This window comes from Carlito syrichta, unplaced genomic scaffold (genome assembly GCF_000164805.1).
Source record: "Carlito syrichta isolate Samal-C Ts95f unplaced genomic scaffold, Tarsius_syrichta-2.0.1 Scaffold304430, whole genome shotgun sequence".
Lineage (NCBI taxonomy): Eukaryota > Metazoa > Chordata > Mammalia > Primates > Tarsiidae > Carlito > Carlito syrichta.
In genome coordinates, this window is record NW_007248526.1 from 17,837 (window position 1) to 35,525 (window position 17,689).

General features: G+C 40.2%; 1 long non-coding RNA gene across 1 annotated transcript; it reads left to right on the forward strand.

Annotated features, from left to right (window-relative positions):
* The first annotated feature begins 890 nt into the window (after positions 1-890).
* On the forward strand, positions 891-16,135 carry LOC103262290. The gene is made up of 3 exons (XR_504417.2): positions 891-1,141; positions 5,801-5,890; positions 16,061-16,135. It is a non-coding gene; the product is annotated as an uncharacterized LOC103262290 (long non-coding RNA).
* The last annotated feature ends 1,554 nt before the right edge of the window (positions 16,136-17,689 follow it).

Below are 17,689 nucleotides of genomic sequence, written 5' to 3' on the forward strand. Positions count from 1 at the left end.
AGGAGAAGGAGTTCGTTTTTTCACCTGGGACTGACGGCAAATCCTGGGGTCTTGTCTATGCTTTTGGGGCCACCTGCGTGGGAGGTCAGAAAAGTCTGTGCACTCCCACGCATGCATTAACAAACTCGCATTGCGGGCTGGTGGTGGCACACTGCTACCCGAATGAGGCCTTGGGAGTATGTGGGTGAGACGGACTCTGGAGCCAGACTGCCCGTGTTCGCCTCCTGGCTCAGCCTCTTCTTAGCTGTGTGGCCACTTACAAGTCACTTACCTTCTCTGAGTCTCAGTTTCCTCATGCACAAGATGGGACTAACCATGTCTTTGCTTAAACGTCACTGTCCCTGGGAGGCTTCCTCCCGCTTGTCACCTCCCAATCCCTTTTCTGCTTTGTTTTCCCCCATAATTCTTATGGCCAGCTCCTGTCCAACATATTATACTTATTTATTTTGAAAATTATCTGTTCTTAAGTCTACTCACAGGGATGTTAATCCTCAGAGGAAGAGGTTTTTGTCTATTTTGTTCACTTCTGTATCCCTAGCACCTAGACCCAGTGCCTACAGAATGCATGCTCAAAACTTTTGGGGGGTCTGGGTGTGGTGACTCGCACCTATAACCCCAGCACTTTGGGAGGCTGAGGCAGGAGGATCGCTTGAGGCCAGGAGTTTGAGACCAGCTTGGGCAACATAGTGAGACCCCATCTCTATTTTTAAAAAAGAAAAAAAAAACTTTTTGGGGATAAAATTAAGAGATGCTGTTGAAGCCACTCCAGAGGAGTGTCAATGGATACAAAGCAGGCAACATGGTGCTTGGTACAGAGTAGGCATTCAGTCGATATTGGCTAATTATGATGACTATGTCTAATTCACAGGGCTGTTGTGAGACTCAAACAAGATAATGTATGCTAAAGCATGCTGTGAACACTTCGTGCTGGGTACAGGAAGTACGCGATTAATGATCCTTGCCGCTTCGAGAGAACTTGCTCTTAAAGTGTTACCCTTTGCATTTTCACACCACCTGGGAGGAAGGACAGGCTGGTGGGACTGTTGCCACCTGAGGCTCTGAGAGGGGAAGAGCCTTGATCAAGGCCCTGTGGTGTGATAGCAGCCAAGGCAGGATTGAACCCCAGCCCAGAGGTCTTTCGGTGAGTCCCTTGTGAAAGTCCCCAAGGGCATACATGGATGTGCAAGGGGAACTCAAAAAACCCAGGATTTATTCATAAAAAGTTGTGGGTTGATTCTCACCTGTTTAAATTTAAGTCACCTTCAAAGTACTCTCCGTTTGATGCAGGACACCTAGGGGGACGCTTTTTGCCACTGCTCAAAACAGTTTTTGAATGCATCCATTTTGATGCCTTTAGTGCTTATGCCTTTTTTTGTTTCACCTCTTCCACATGGGCAAAACGTTTCCCTTCCAGGACTTTTTTTCATCCAGGGAAACAACAAGTTGTTCAGGGCGAGGTTGGGTGAATAGGGAGGGTGGGGAACGGGGGTCATATTGTTTTTTTTTTTTTCTTTTTTAAAAATAGAGTTGGAGTCTCACTATGTTGCCCAGGCTGGTCTCAAACTCCTGGGTCAAAAATTGCTGAACACTCTGCACAGTGTATACAGGACATTATACCCACACATGTAACATATAGAGTTGCCCCGAGGTGCTGGGTGGTGCTGTCCAGGCCAGTCTGGGAGGGCAGAAGGAAACTGACCATGCCTTCTTGGTAAGGCCCATGGAAACAACTGGAACATCAAGAATCTCGCGACATAGGCTCCCCCAAGAGCAACCCCATCGCATGAAATGAATTTTTATTTTCCAAAGTGTGCCCCTTAGCTGGTTTCAGTCTTCCAGGGCACTCATTTAAGCTTTGATGCCATGTCCCCAAAAGAACAGATCCTGACGGTCTCCTGCCGAGTCTCATCTTTCCCCCAAGCCCTGGGCTTGGCCTGAGCATGGAGAGCATTCATTTCTCTGGCCACACTGGAGACTGTGTGACCAGCGGGATGGGCGCCACGGGGCTGGGGAGGGACCGGGCATGCACAGGGCTGGGGCCGTAGTTCAGGTCACCCTCCTGCTGGACCCACGAGGGTGCTGCTGTCCTCAGTCTGCAAGCCGGGGCACAAGACAGAGAGGCCAGGTCACGTCTCTGCAGTCACACAGCTCTCGAGTGCCTGCTGGGGTGGAACCTGGTCTGTCTGTCTGTCTAGCACCAGAGCTCAGGCACGGCGGCAGAGGGAACCAAGATTGGATGAGAGGCGGCCACAGAGGTGGGATGGAGGGGGTTTTACCTGGTTGCCATTGGCATGGAAATAATAACAAACTCTGCTTTGGGATTTGCGGTGTGACTCTCTTGCTGATGGGGAAGTAGGTACAGAGAGGTTAGTTAGCTTTCCTGAGGTTGGCCAGCTCGTCAGGGTTTGAGGCTGGATTTGGGAGGTGGGCATTGTAGAGTGCGTACTGTGTAACGTGTACTGTGACCACTGAGCTTGTTGCCTCCTGACGTGAGCACAGGTGAAGGTGACACAATGACCTGGGTTTGAGTTATTTTGTTACCCACCTGGTGGGTGTGCTATGAAGTTAAGCTTGTGTATTTTACAATCTCCCTTGACCCCATTTCAGCTGAGAGGGTTCAGGAAGCCACTAACCCAGGAAAAAATATTTTGTAGGAATACATATGCTAAAATTTTCCATATGAGGGAGGACTGAAGAAACTCTGGAATGTATTTATTTATTTTTTTTTTTTGAATTGGTGTCTCACTCTGTCACCCAGACTGGAGTGCAGCGGCCGCTCCCGGCTACCGCAGCCTCGACCTGCTGAGCTCCGGCGATCCTTCCGCCTCAGCCTTCCGAGTAGCTGGAACTACAGGCGCGCGCTACCACGGCCGGCTAATTTTTTTGCATTATTGTAGAGATGAGGTCTCGCCAAGTTGCCCAGGCGGGTCTCGAACCCGCGGGCTCCGGCAATCCACTCACCTCCCAAAGCGCGGGATTATAGGCTGAGCCACCGAACCTGGCTGGAATGTATGTATTCTTACGTGTTTAAGCTTCAGTCACCTTCCAAGTACTGTCTGTTGGATGGAAAACACTATCGAGACATTTACCCCACTGGTCAAAATAGATTTTGAACTCGTCAATTTGGATGCCTTTAAGTGTTTCGGCCTTTTTTTTGTTTCACGGCATCCACACTGGCAAAGAAGTTTCCCTTTGAGGACCTTTTTTTTTTTTCCATCTGGGGAAACAACAAAAAAAGTTGCTTGGTGCAAGATTGTGTTAATAGGGAGGGTGGGGCGTGGGTGTCATGCTAGTTTTGGTCAGGTGCGCTCATTAAATCACCCAATATAAAATGCGCAAATGCTTTGAACGAATCTCCCCCCCCGACAGAAAAATTCAGGCTAGTGGAATAGCTTCTCACCATGATGCCAGCTGGTACCCTGATGCCGACGGGCTCTTAGAATACCAACCTAATGGCGAAAGCCTGTACTGGGGGCCCGCTCTCCAAAAAATAATTCCGTCTTTGTTGGGTCACCCCTCATATATATAATAGGGGAAGGGGATTATATTTAGGAGGTGTTTAAGGTAGAGGAACGCAGGGGACTAGGAGGGGTGAGGGGGAGTGAGAACCTCAGTGGTTATTTGGTGGTTATTGTCGTGGGTGGTTTTCGCCGTCAACGTGAGAGAGGCATGCCGGCAGCCGGGATGAGAGTGGATCATAAACCAAGCATGAGGATTATTAATTCTTCACAAACTAGGGACAGGCAAAGCAGGATCAGAGTGGTTTGCAGATGTTAATTTCATTATTTAAATTAATCAAGGAATAAAATAATGTAATAAAGGCTTCGAATGGAACAATTCTGAGAACTTGTTCTGGGCAGAGGATTATGACTAATCCAGGTCTGGTAACCTGATATTCACAAGCAAAAAAGTTCTCAGAGGCTATTTGCTTTCTCTTAATGGGTTTTATGTTCCATAGAATGGGCACACTGGGGTTTCTCTGCCAGAGAAGGGACTTCGGGCAAATAAAACAGGCTTCACAGGTGTTGACTGAACAGTTAAAACGAATGAATGCGTAAATAAAGTTAAAAAGAACCAAGCATGGACCAATGATGACAATGTGGTTTCTTTCCTAATTTTAGAGAGATGTAGTTGACAAATGAATATTGTATATATTTAAGGTGCACAACATGACATTTTGCTATACAAGACCCCCCAAAATTTGGAATTTATATATCAAAAAATTTGGATTTATTCTCACACGTCTAAGCTTCTTTCACCTTCAAAGTGCTTTCTGTTTGATGCAGTACACCTATGGAGATGCTTTTTTCACCGCTCAAAACAGTTTTCGCACTTGTCAGTTTTGATGCCTTTGAGTGCTTCTGCCTTTTTTTGTTGTTTCACCTCTTTCCCATCCACAAAACGTTTCCCTTTGAGGACTTTGTTCATCTGGGGAAATGAAAAAAGTTGCTCGGTCTGAGATCAGGTGAATAAGGAGTGTGGGACACAGAGGTCCTACCGTTTTTGGTCAAAAGCTGCTGAGCACTCAGCATGGTGTGCGCAGGTGCACTCATAATTCACTCATCATGAAATGGACAAACGTATTGAAAGAATCTCCCCAAAAATGCACAGAAGCCGAACGCAGCCTCTTACAATGACACTAGCTGGTGCGTTGACGCCTGTGGGTTCCTAGAACACTTATCTAGTGTTCTAGTGGAGGAAGCCTGTACTACAAGGGGTCTGCCCTCCAAAAAATAATCCCAGATTTTTGGGGGGTCTCCTCTCGTAAATTGTGAAATGCTTACCATCATCAAGTTAATTCACACATCATCATCTCATACAGTTCCCTTTTTTATGTGTGTGGTGAGAATACTTAAGATCTACTCTCAGCAAATTTCAAGGATGCTATATGCCTTATTCTTAAGGTTAGTTATTGTCCCCGAGTTCTATATTAGGGCTCATATGCACTCTCCCCATTTCTCTCACCTTTGGCCCCGAGGAACCACCTTTCTACTCTCTGCTTCTATGAGATTGCATATAAACAAAACCTACCACGTTCTAGGCTGCCGAGGCTGTGGGTTGGGAACGATCAGCAGTTGTACAGCACAGCCATTGGTCTTTGACTGAATGCTGGCTTCAAGCGTAGTTGCCATGGAGTTAAAAATGAATTTGTTGAGTGAAAATATGACAAGATGAAAGTGAATCAAGAATGGACCACAAAGATACTGTTTTATGAACTAAGAATTGAGATGAGTCCGTTTATACTCAACTGTGGGCTATACAAAACAAGACCTTTATCTTGCTGGATACGAAGAATTTGGATACGCTAATCAATATTTTTGTTCTGGATTAGCGGTGGGTTCATCTGTGTTTGTTGTATTTAAGAGTCTCACGCTCTATGACTGAGCTAACGAGGTATCTAATTTGTTGTATTTCGAAAATAAATGAAAACATTGAAAAAGATGAGTAGGAAATACTGATGACATTGTATTTAGAGTGAAAGATTATTGTCATTCCAACTCTGCACATCTGAGTCTGTTAGGAAGAATATCTGGTGGTTCTTTTGTGGGCAAGAAACATAGGAACAAATGTTTACAATAGTTATTATTTTTGTTTTTGATTAGTTTGGTGATTTAATCCATATTCAATGTAGTGATAAAAATTAATAAATGAATAAATACATGCAATGAGACTTATGCCTGGGCCAGTGGTGAGATTGTGTCATAAACCAAAGATTATGATTAATCCTGTGCATCTCACCTTCTGGTCATTCGGAAATTGGGTTTTTCTTCCTTTTCAATATCTGCCTTGTGTTCTACAGGATGGAGGCCCCAGAGTGAATATAATGACACTCTGTGGATGAAAATCCTGGTTGAAACCTCTGTGGGAAACGAGCCATGAACCATCCAATGTGAGTAATGGCTCGTGTTGTTGTTTTGAAGTTGGTTGGTTGGACGATGGTTGTTTATTGCATTATTAAACATGAATGGACACATAAATAAAGCTAAAGATGGCCAACTGCAAACCAGTGATGGGGATGTCATGAACCAAAGGTTATTAATCCCATGTGGCATAACTGTCACAAAATTAAAAAAAAAAAATACCACTAGGCTGTTCTCTGTAGCAAATGAGCAAAGAGAAAAAGAAATATGCATCATATATATCATATGTGTTATGCTTATATCTTATATATACATATATAATATAGATCACATATGTCATGTGTTATGTTTATATATGTCATGTGTTATGTTTATATATTTCATGTGTGTATATCACATATGTGTTAGGTATATTTTTCATATTTTCAGAATAGGGGTGGGTTCACATACGTTTATAGATTTGTTATGAGTAAATGAATACATGCATAAGCAAATCAAAGAGGGTCAAGCATAGACTGATGACCATTTGTCATGATCTAAGATTTATGATTACACAATTCTACAAATTCGGGAGACATGAAAGCATCAATATTTGTGCATTTATTTTAATAGCATTCTGCTATTAACTTGCCCTCTGGTTTGTACCGACACCTCCCTGTTGATAGAGTTTGGGATGTTAACTCAGTGTGAGAAAGTACACCACGGAAATAAGGATTTGGTAGTTTTCTATTTGTTGGGGAGGATTCATGAGTTTTTTTTAGCATTTTTTTCGAGGAATAAATAAAATGTAAAAGGGCCAAGCATAGACTAATGAGTATACTATTTCATAAACTAAGGGTTAGTAATTCAACTCTACACAAGTGAGAGCCATTAAAAATGATCCAGTGTGTTTGTTTTTCTAATAATTGCTTTCTAACACACAGAATGGACAAATCATAATTGATTTAATCATGCAATATTTATGAGCATTTTGATTCTTATTTTGAGTGGATAAGATACTTAAGAAAAATGTAAGTAATGTTCTTAAATCTTTTTTGGAGAGTTGTTCAAGGATGCTCATAAATAAGTATATTATTGAATGAACAAATAAATGAATAAAACAAGAGAGGCCAAACATGGGAGAAAGATTAGCATATCTCATTGTAGTAAATTCTTTTTATTTTATGTTGCTTTGGCATTTATTTTAAATGCAAGTTTAACTTTCTCTTTCCAAAAGTAGGCCTAGTCACCCTTGATGTAGTTTCCAATTCTTCACCTCCCCCCAGTTCCTAAAGGTGATAGATTCTCCTGGTGACCACTTCTATATGAGACAGCTAGATACAGCCTACTGGACTTGCCCCTCTGACCCGCACCCCCTGCATGGGCTGCATAGATATACTGGCCTTCTCTAAACCCACCAGTTAGAATTCCCCACAGGAAACTTGCTTGCATCACAGCCTGAACCACAATATAGACTCCCTCCTTCATGCTGGCTGTGTGAAGCATGCCAGATCTGTGAGTAATAAACTGCTTCTGTTCTTCAATCTAATTTCTTTCCTGGTCAGGGCTCTCCCAGAGAGTATCTTGGCAGGAATAAATAGGTCAGGCAAAAACCACAAGGGCAATTGCTGGTAAAAACAAGTTTCCTGGGAGAGGGAGACCTGTTAACAGGTTGGACACTTAGGCATTAGACTGTCTGCCAGGATGAAGAAGTATCCTATGAAAGGCCAGTAAACATACACAACCATTTCTCCTGGAGCCTTATCAGGGCAGGGCTAGGATTTATATCCACTCTCTTGAGAGAGACCTCAAGACCAAATTGGAAGAAAATAGGGCACTCATTATCCCAGAGTTATCATTACTTTAATTTAGTACATCCAAGGTCCACTTAAGAATGTGTTGGTTAAGGAGTTAGTCTTCTTGTTTTTGCACGATGACATGTTGTATGTTAATTTTAGTACTAAAAATAAACAAATAATTACATAAATGTGTAAAATAAACCAAAGGTCAAAACATGGACTGGTGATGAGAGTGGTCGAATAATGAAAGGATGATAATTAAATTCTGTGCTCCTGGCCACCATAAAAATAACCTAGCCTGTTTCGTTCCTTTTACCAGCTGCTTTGCATTTCATTATGCACACGTACATAGTTTATTTAAACATTTGTTCACAAAGATGTTTTGCTTGTGAAGTAAGAGACTGGATTTATGGTTGTTCATCAAAGCTTCTTTGGAAACAGTCAAATCAAATAAAAATGAGTCTACAAGAGTCAATGATGATAATGTTTCATGAATGAAGAATCATGATGGACCAAGTTAGTTTCATTAGAGAAAGTCCTAGACTGTTACTGAAGGGTAAAGAGCATTTTCTTCCAGCATTGTTCAGCACAATGTTCTGTAGTGATGTTCTATACTCTATTCTCTACAACACAGCAGCTACTGGCTACATGTGGTTATTGAGTGCTTGAAATGTGGCTAATGTGCATGAGTAACCAAATTTGTAAAATGACTTAATTCTTATTAATTTATATCTAAATAGTCATTTGCGGCTAGTGGCTACTCTATTAGGTGTGTTAGTTGTTTGGTTCGTGGAAGTGTTTTGAATATTAAATATGAATACATAAATACAAAAATTAAAAGAGTTAGTTATGGACCAGTGATGGGAATGTACCATGAAACAAATAGATTTGTACCATGCTCAAAGAGATTCACTGGCAAAAACGTATCCGATTTATGAAAAAAATGACATAATTTATTTTAACATGAATGTGTACCCCATTGTTTCTGTGAACACTTATCTAGTGTTGAAGATCTCTGTGTCTTGGTGGTAAAGGATCAAAAGGTTATTATCAAAGTTGTAGTTGGTATATTGAGTTGTGGTTTTGTGAATATTCATTATATTACTACATTATTTACAAAAAGAGTAATCAATACTAGAGTCCATTGCAAGATGCAAGGATCATAATGTGACATGGATCAGGGCTTGCGATTAATTCAAGTTGTCACAATTGTGGTCCATAGGTAGAAGGTCTCTTCTGTTACATTTGTTAGTGAGGAACGTAGATGTAACTCCTTGTCTGCATGGACCAGTGAGGATCATGAACCGAATAGCATATTAATATGTTTCCGTACAACTGAAGTCCATTATATAAAGATCTTTGTTTTCCCATTTAAGGCAAAAAATTAAATCTATCTATATTTATCTATCTATCTAATCTCTGTCTACCTATCTGTAATATATTTCTGTTTTCCTGGGTTTGGTGATAGATTCATTGATCATATTATAAAAAATCAATATGTGGACAGATTATTTTAATTCAGAAACCTTTAAACTAGAGAGATAGGTTATCTGTCCCCAACATGGAACACATTCTATGGGCAGGATGCCTACAAGAGCCACTACCATTTGCAAAGAGAAAGAATGGGTTAAGTGCCTCCCCATTGCAACTCTGAAATCCTTCTGGGAGGATCGTATGGGCTCTTCCTACCTGGGTCTGTCACCTATATAAGAGGGAGCATGTAGAAAGAGGATATCTTATTCCCAATGTGGGTGAACCATTCAATGGTGTTCATTAAATTAATAATTGAAGCATTGATTTAGCCAGGCATGGTGGCATGTGTCTGTAGTCCTAGCTACTTGGGAGGCTAAGTCGGAAGGATTGCCTGAGCCCAGGAGGTCGAGGCTGTGGTGAACCATGATCGTGCCACTACACTCTAGCCTGGGTGACAAAGTGAGATACCAACTCAAAAATACAATACAATAAAATAAAGTAAAAAGTTGAACTCTAGTATAGTTCAGACCCTTTCACATCTGCTTTCTGTTCTACAGAATGAGTGCATGATAGCTGAGTAGCCTTTCTTTAGTGATTAAATGCTGGGCTGCTACTTCTGTGTGGAAGGACCATGGAAGCTGATGTGACAGTGAGAATTCTTGATCTTGGTTTGGATGGTTTGCTCTTGGATGTTGACTCTATTATGTAAAATAAATAAATAACCTCATATATCAGAGAACATGATGAGAATGTTTTATGAACCAGGAATCATGATGAATCCAATTCAACACAACTCGGTTCCATTTAACATACAGTTAGGCTGTCTCATTTGTGTTATTGGCATTTTGATATTTCATATTAATTTTACACCACTGTTGATTTAAACAGTCCTCCATTGATAATGGTCTAGGCCATTAACTGCTTGAGAGAGTAGCACACAGGAAGATTGAAAGTAATTACTAGTATTCTCTTGTGCAAGAAGAGTGGTTGATAGCCCATTGTGTCATCTTTGAAATACAGACACATTCAAAGAAACAGGGCAAAGGACGGGCTGGTGATAACTGTTGGATTGTATATCATGTGTTGACTGATCCATATGTTTCCTACTTAGATGCATCATGGAAAGAAATCCAGTGTTTAATTTCTATGGGAAATTAGCCTATAGACATGCACTGTCTTGTACAGTGGCCACTGGCCATAGTGCCTACTGAACACGTGGAATGTGGTTAACCTAATTTACTTGTGTCTGCAAACTGAATTTAGAAGACTAAGTATAAAAATGTAAAATATTTCTATAAGTACATACTGATTAAACGTTTCACTGGCAGCATATTGGGTTAAATAAGATATGCAATTACGATCAATTTCACCTGTTTCTTTTTACTTTTAAAGAAACGTAGCATGTGTGGCTTGTATTATATTTCTTTTTTTTTTTTTTGAGTTGACGTCTCACTCTGTCGCCCCAGACTGGAGTGCAGTGGCATGCTCCCGGCCACCGCAACCTTGACCTGCTGGGCTCCGGTGATCCTTCCGCCTTAGCCTTCCAAGTAGCCGGAACTACAGGCGCGCGCTACCATGCCCGGCTAATTTTTTTGATTTATTGTAGAGACAAGGGCTCACCAAGTTGCCCAGGTGGGTCTTGAACCCATGGGTTCAAGCGATCCACTCGACTCGGCCTCCCAAAGTGCTGGGATTACAGGCTGAGTCACTGAGCCCGGCCTGGTTTTATATTTCTGTGGCTTGGTACTGCTATAGTCCAATGAGAGAAATCTTTTAGACTCTTTTAGGGTTTTCTAATCCATGGGTGTTGATTAGTCAATCAATGATGAATCAATGAAAAGCAAACCCATGAATGAAAAAAGGAAACAACACCTGCTCAATATTAAAGTGTATGCTGAAAGAAGAACTGTTATTGATGTTTTGCTTCATTTTGTTATTTTATGGTTGTGGGGTACATGTGAGAATTTACCGCATAAGTAAATTGCGTGCCAGTGAGGTTTGGGTTTCTCATGAGTCCTCTCTCCTCCTGGCGGTAGACTCGGTATCTCCTCCCCACCTTCTTCCTTTAGCAGCCTTCAGTGTCTATTGTTCTTACCTTTGTGCTTATGAGTCCGGTGATCAGGGCTCGCTTCTGAGTGAGCGCAGGTGGTATTCGGTTTTTTTTTCCTGTGATAGTTTGCCTAGAATGATGCTTTCCAGCTGCATGCTTGTTGCCGCAAAGGACTTGATTTATTCTTCTTTATGCCTGCATAGTATTCCATTGTATATATGTACCGCATTGTCTTTATCCATTGCACTTTCGGTGGACATCTGGGTTGAGTCCATGTTTTTGCTACTGTGAATAGCACTGCAGCGAACATACCTGTGCAGGTTTTGATAGAGCAATTTATGTTCCTCTCAGTATATTTCCAGAAGTGGGATCGCTGGGTCACATGGTAGCTCAATATTTGGTGCTTTGAGAAAATGCCACACTGCTTTCCACAATGGTTGAACTAGCTTGCATTGCTACCAATAGTATGGAAGTTTCCTTTTTCTCTGCAGCCTTGCCAGCACCTGTTGTTTTTTGACTTTTTAATGATAGCCATCCTTACTGGTGTTAAGTGGTATCTCATTGTTGTTTTGATTTGCATTTGGCTGGACATTTTTTCATGTTTGTTGGCTGCTTGAATGTCTTCCTTTGATAAGTGTCTGTTCATGTCCTTTGCCCACTTTTTAATGGGGTGTTTTTTTTCCTCGTCAATTCATTTGAGTTCCTTGTAGATCCTGGATGTTAGGCCTTTGTTGGATGCATAATTTGAAAATTCTTTTTTCCCATCCTGAGGTTTGTCTCTTTACTCTCTTGATGGTTTCTTTTGCTGTACAAAAACATTTTAATTTGATTAGGTCCCACCTGTCACTCTTAGCTTTTGCTGCATTTGCTTGTGAGGACATGTTCATGAATTCATTGCCTACTCTGATACCCAGGAGGGTGTTCCTTGCATTTTCTCCTAAGATTCTTATAGTTTGAGGTTTTTCATTTAAGTTCTTAACCCATTTTAAGTTAACTTTTGTATGTGATGATTGATAGGGGTCCAGTTTCATTATTCTGGCAGTTTTCCAATCGCCATTTGCCAAATATGGTTTCCTTTCCCTAATGTTTGTTTTTGTTAACTTTGTCAAAGATAAGGTGGTTGAAGGTTCATAGTTTTATTCCAAGATTTTCTATCCTGTTCCATTGGTCTATGTGTCTAGTACCATGCTGTCTTAGTTACTGTAGCCTTGTAGTGAAGTTTGAAGGCTGAAAACGTGATGCCTCTAGCTTTCATCTTTTGCTGAGAATTGCTCTATCTATTTTGGCTCTTTTTAGTTTTCATATGAATTTCTGTATTGTCTCTCCTAGGCCTGTGAAAAATGTTGCTAGCAATTTGACAGAAATTGTGTTGAATCTGTGTATTGCCTTGGTAGAATGGACATCTTGCAATATTGATTCTTCCAATCCTTGCTCATGGGATGTTTTACCATTTGTTTGTGTCTTCCTTGATTTCTTTGAGCAGTGTTTTGTAGTTTTTGTTGTAAAGATCTTTCCTCTCTTTGGTTGGTGGATGCTGAGGTATTTTATCTAGTTTTGTGGTGGCTATTTTGAATGGGATTGTCTTTTTATTTGGTTCTCAGCCTGCTTATTGTTGGTATAGAGAAATGCAACTGTTTTTTGCACATTAATTTTGTATCCCAAGACTTTACTGATGTCATTTATCAGTGCAAGGAGATTTTTGACAGACTAGGGTTTTCTAGTTATAAAATCATATCATCTGCAAACTTCCTCTTTTTTGGTTGGATATTCCTAATTTCTTTCTCCTGTCTGCTTGCTGTATCTAGGACTTTAGTACTATGTTTAATAGAAGGGGTGAGAGTGGGCATTTTTATCTTGTTCCAGTTCTTAGGGGGAATGCTTCCAGCTTCAGCTCATTAAGTAAGATGTTGGCTGCAGGTTTGTCATAGATGGCTCTTATTGTTTTGAGGAATGTTTCTTTGATACCTAGGTGTTCCAGGGTTTTTATCAAGAAAGGATGTTGTATTTTCTAGAATGCTTTCACTACATCTAATGAGATAATCATGAGGTTCTTGGTTTCACTCCTGTTTCTGGAATGGATTATATTTATAGATTTATGTATGTTGAACCAACCTTGCATCCTGGGAATGAAGCCCACCTTGTTGTGATGGGTGATCCTTGAGATGTGCTGTTGACACAAGTTTCTAGAATCTTGTTGATAATTTTTGCATCTATGTTCATCAGGGAAATTGGCCTATAGTTTCTTTCCTTGAAACAAGAATTATTTTAAATATCTTTGATTTAAGTACTGGAATCTGTAAAAATAATAGCTGCAGTTCAGTGGTTAATTCTTTTAGGTAAGGATGGTTAGTTCATTTAGGTAAACAACATGTGAACTGATCACATAGTTGTCAACACTGTTGTATTGGGTTGGCGGTGTCCTGCAGTCTTCACCTATTTTGTTTGTTTGTTTGTTTTGCATCAATCTCACTCTGTCACCCAGGCTGGAGTGCAGTGGTATACTCATGGCCACTGCAGCCTCGGCCCACTGGGCTCAACCTTCCAAGTAGCTGGAATTACAGGTGTGTACCACACACCCGGCTAATATTTTTAATTTATGATAGAGACGAGGTCTTGCAAAGTTGCCCAGGCTGGTCTCGAACCCCTGGACTCAGGCAGTCCTTTTGCTTCCACCTCCCAAGGTGCTGGAATTACAGGTGTGAACCACTGTACCCAGCTTGTTTTGTCTTTTAAAGAAAAGCACTAACATGAACAAATACTTGATTAAGTAACTGACTATATAGAAGAGGGTAATACATGAAAAATACTGAATGAGGATGAGTATTGATTAATCCATAGAGGCACCACTGAAATCCACTGTAAGGCCTATCTAGTCTCTTATTTTTGTGGCAGATGAGCTGGTAGCTGCAGGGCCTTGATCTTAGACTCTTACGGATTATGGGTATTGATTATGTAAACATTGTGCCAGGGAATCAATGAATAAATTGTTAAGCAAACTGAATAAATGCACTAAGCAAACGTATTCAACAGATGTGTACATGAATAAAAAAATAGGGCCAATCAGGGACTAATGAATTATTAATAGCTTTTTTGAGGCACTGAAGCCAATAAGGCACACACACAAACACACATGCACAGGCAGGGATAGTTACTCTTGTTTCTACAAGAGGAAAGATTTTTACTTAAATAAGAAAATGGAAGTGAACCAATGCTAAGAATGTGTCCCATAAGAATCACAATTAATCCAGATCTATTCATTGGCTTCATTTTACAACCACAACAAGAAAAATTTAGTTGATTATCTCTGTGGGTAATGGGAAGATTGATAGATGTTAGTTTTATTCTATTTTTGACTCGTTTCTTTGAATTCACAGCTAGGAATTATAGGAAATGAATGAGGAAGTTTATGTCACAATTAGTTTAAAAGAGTGCAAATGATAGACCAGTGATGGACATAAATTATAAGGCAAGTATTAGAATAAAGTAATTTCTAGATTGTTGATGTTCATATAAAAGAACTGCTTAGCCGGGCTTGGTGGCTCAGCCTGTAATCTTGTGCCTTTGGGAAGCTGAGGTGAGCGGATTGCCTGAGCCCACGAGTTCGAGACCCGCCTGGGCAGCGAGACCTCATCTCTACAATAAATCAAAAAATCAGCCGGATGTGGTAGTGCACGCCTGTAATTCCGGCTACTGGGAAGACTGAGGCAGAAGGATTGCCAGAGCCCAGCAGGTCGAGACTGCGGTGGCTGGGAGCAGCCACTGCACTCCAGTCTGGGCGACAGAGTGAGACTCCAACTCAAAAAAAAAAAAAAGAACTGCTTAATGGTCACAGGAAGATTCATGTTCTAGTTTTTAAGTTTGGGTGCTGGTCGATTTTTCCTGGTTAATGATCATATAAAAAATAGATGTAGGTGTAAATTAATCAATGAATAATTCAATTAAATAGTAAGTAAGAAAACAGATATATAAAGAGGGTCAAGAATGATTTGTCAATTAAAAATAAAATAAAATGTATAGAAAAATTGAGCATTGGGAAAAATGTGCCATGAAACAACATTTAAGATTACTTCAGTTCTGCATAGTGGAGACTATTTAAAAAAAAGATGGAAAAAGATGCTTCATGCAGTTTACAGTTGTTTAATATTTCATTTTTATTTTATTATTATTATTTTTGAGTTGGAGTCTCACTCTGTCGCCCAGACTGGAACGTAGTGGCATGCTCCCACCTAGCCTCGACTTGCTGGGAATCCTTCTGCCTTAGCCTTCCAAGTAGCCGGAACTACAGGCGCACGCTACCATGCCTGGCTAATCTTTGATTTATTGTAGAGACGAGGTCTGGCCAAGTTGTCCGGGTGGTCTCAAACCCGCGGGTTCAGGCAATCTACTCGCCTTGGCCTCCCAAAGTGCTGGGATTACAGGCTGGCCCACCGAGCCTGGCCTAATATTTTCATTTTTTAGAACAGATAAAATTCTATGAGTAAATAAAAATAAACAAATAAAAAGGAAAAAAGGAACGAATAAATTAGTAGATTCATCAAGTAGGATTAAACATGGACCATTGGTGAGAATGACATTAAGAAACAAGAACATACATTTACCCAATTCTAATCAAGGAAGACAAAAAAAAAGATCATCTGAATTCCTACTTATGTGAGTGGAGCTTAAGTGACAGAATTTGGAGTATGCATAGTTCTTGTGTTAGCAGTTTTCATTCTAGTACATAAATTAGTAATTAAAGTAGTTAATAAAACCAGGGCCATTCTTGGACTAACTGGGAATGTGGTAAAAACTGGAGGTTTTTGATGAATCTGATACAGCAGGACCAAGGTCCCTTAAAAAAAAAAAAGTAAGTCTTCCCTCTTTCTGGAATTCTCTAGAATTTTTTTTTTACTCTACAGATTCAATATATCAAACCTGACTTATTCATTATTCAGCGATGAAGATCTTGTCTGTCACATTTGTGGATAAGGATCAAAGGGACTCTAGGTAACAGAACTTGTGTTCTTGGTTTGAAGGGGGTTATTCATGTGGTCCATGGAATTATTCCAAAGGAATGAGTGACCACCACAAACATAAATAGAACTTTCAAATGCTAAGAGAGTGGATGTTGTGTTCTCACTACAAAAATGATACTCATTTGAGGTAATGGGTATGCTGTTTAGCTAGATACGGTCATTCTACAATGTACATCCACCTCAAAACATCATGTTGTACATGATAAATACAATTTTACTTGTCAATTTAAAAATAAAACAGTGTGTATGTGTATCACATTTTGTAGCCACTTGGATGGATTTAGAGTCTATCATACTCAGTGATGTATTGCAGAAGCAGCGAACTGAGTACCGCATGTTCTCACTCATAAATGGACCCTGAACATTTGCCATGATACAATAAGAAAGGGATTGACAATTGCAGGACACTGCCGGAGGGGCTGGGAGGGCACATAGCATCAATAAGGGTACCTGATCTCAAACCATGTGAATTGGGGACCAAAGAAAGGCCCAGACTATGCCCGTATGATGACCACTTGTATACCGAAATCTGAATCGTGCCCCACATCTTTAAAATGAAACAACCAAAACAAAAGATGAAAAATCAAAACAAACCAAAAGAAATTTTAAAATGCCATGCGTGGACCGGTATTGTGCAGTAAACTGTGGATTAAGATGAATTAATTTTAGTACAGTTGAGGTTTGTTAAAGCAAAGTTGGAGGGTGTTGCATTCATTTTCACAGTTGCTTAGTATTTCATTCCATTTTTGGGCACCCATTTTAAGGAAATAGCTCTTATTGATTACATAGTCGAGGAAAGAGTTTTATGGAAAGAATTGCCAGCATTCTAGTTGTGGAGGAAGATGGCAAGCTGTTTATTGTACTCTCTGTAAATTACAAGGAAATTAAATGAAAGATGAGCAAGCAGAGAGAGCAGTAAAACACGCAGGGCGGGTAGGAAACAGATTATTGATTAATATATAGGTGCAATACTGAGATCCAATTAAAAAGAGATCTTGTCGACCTGCTCTGTGGAGATGAGCCTGTAAATAGCTTTCCGCAATTGTCAAAGATTTTGTTCTTGGCTTTTTGTGATTCATGGGTGCTAATTTATTTTATTGGTGAAACCATGAATGAGACAATCAATAAATAATGCATCGTCAATAAACAGTGTATAAATAAATACATGAAGAACAAGTGTCAAACTTGGATCAGGGATGAGAAGTTCTGGAGTATATCAATCAATAATTTTGATTATTAAGCTCTAAACCCTGAAGTTCATTAGCAAGCACCTCGGTGACTCCCCTGAAGCAAATGGACTCCAGAGTAGAAGCTTGGGCCATCTTTGGATCTGGTTCTTGGGCTTTCATGGTTCCTGAGGAGGAAGTGTATTTATGCAAGTGAATTGAATGTGCTAGAATAAGTAAAGTGTAAGTGAAGATAAGGATTGTCATGTGTGGGTTGTTTATGAGAGTGTGACGTGAAACAGACATTATTAGTAATATATTTGTTTAATACTGAATTTCAGTATAA